Raw genomic sequence first — 1,283 nt, 5'->3', positions numbered from 1 at the left:
TTTGTCAAACTTGTGCAGGGTACTAAAAAGGTGTGAGGAGAAACATCTCGTGCTCAACTGGGAGAAGTGCCACTTCATGGTCACAGATGGGATTGTTATGGGGCACAAGATCTCCAAGAAAGGAATTGAGGTGGATAAGGCAAAGATCGAGGTGATGATGAGTTTGAAACCACCAACAAATGTGAAAGCTATCAGGAGTTTCTTGGGTCAAGAATAGCGAGACCACTCACCAGACTGCTCTGCAAGGAGATCAAGTTCGATTTCGACAATGAGTGTCTAGCTGCGTTCCACACCATCAAAGGAGCTCTAGTCAGCGCAACTGTTGAGCAACCGCCAGACTGGGATCTCCCCTTCGAAATCATGACTGATGCAAGCGACTTTGCAGTTGGAATAGTACTTGGGCAGTGCAAGGATAAGAAACTTCATGTGATCTATTATGCGAGCAAAACTATGGATGAAGCTCAGTGCAGATACGCCACGACAGAGAAAGAACTCCTGGCTATTGTTTTTGCATTCGAGAAGTTCAGATCCTACCTGGTGGGATCTAAGGTGATTGTGCACACAGACCATGCTGCTCTTAAGTATCTGCTCACAAAGAAAGATGAGAAACCGAGGCTGTTAAGGTGGATTCTTCTCTTCCAAGAATTCGATCTTGAGATAAAGAATAAGAGAGGAGTCGAGAATGGGGTTTCAGACCATCTATCCAGAATGAAGATTGATGACGACACAACTCTTGATGAAGAACACCCAGTGGAACACGTCAATGCGATTGGTCTGCGTTTTGCGGAACAACCTCTGCGAATCACATCTGACTGCTCTAGCATGGCGGAACAACCTCTGGGAAGGAGATCCGATTGTTATCACGTCGCAGAACATCCAGTCGCCGTGATCCAAAAGCAGTACTCTCACCTCCCGTGGTTTGCTGAGATTGCGAATTTTCTTGCTGCTGAAAAGCAACCCCTTAAGTTCACTGGAAACGACAAGAGGAAATTTTTAAGGGAGGCGAGGCATTATGTTTGAGAAGAACCGTTTTTGTACAGACATGGCAAGGATGGCTTGTTCAGAAGGTGTGTTTCAGAGGAAGATATTCCAGGAATCCTACATCACTGCCATGGTTCATCTTACGCAGGCCACTTCGCTACATTCAAAACGGTTTCCAAAATCCTTCAAGCAGATTTCTGGTGGCCAACTATGTTCAGGGATGCTCAAGCCTACATAGCTAGGTGCGATGCATGCCAACGACGTGGGAACATCAGCAAGAGGAATGAGATGCCTCAGAATTA

This window comes from Brassica oleracea, chromosome C8 (genome assembly GCF_000695525.1).
Source record: "Brassica oleracea var. oleracea cultivar TO1000 chromosome C8, BOL, whole genome shotgun sequence".
Classification (NCBI taxonomy): domain Eukaryota; kingdom Viridiplantae; phylum Streptophyta; class Magnoliopsida; order Brassicales; family Brassicaceae; genus Brassica; species Brassica oleracea.
The sequence above is the reverse complement of the archived record's forward strand: the minus strand, read 5'-3'. Positions refer to the sequence as shown.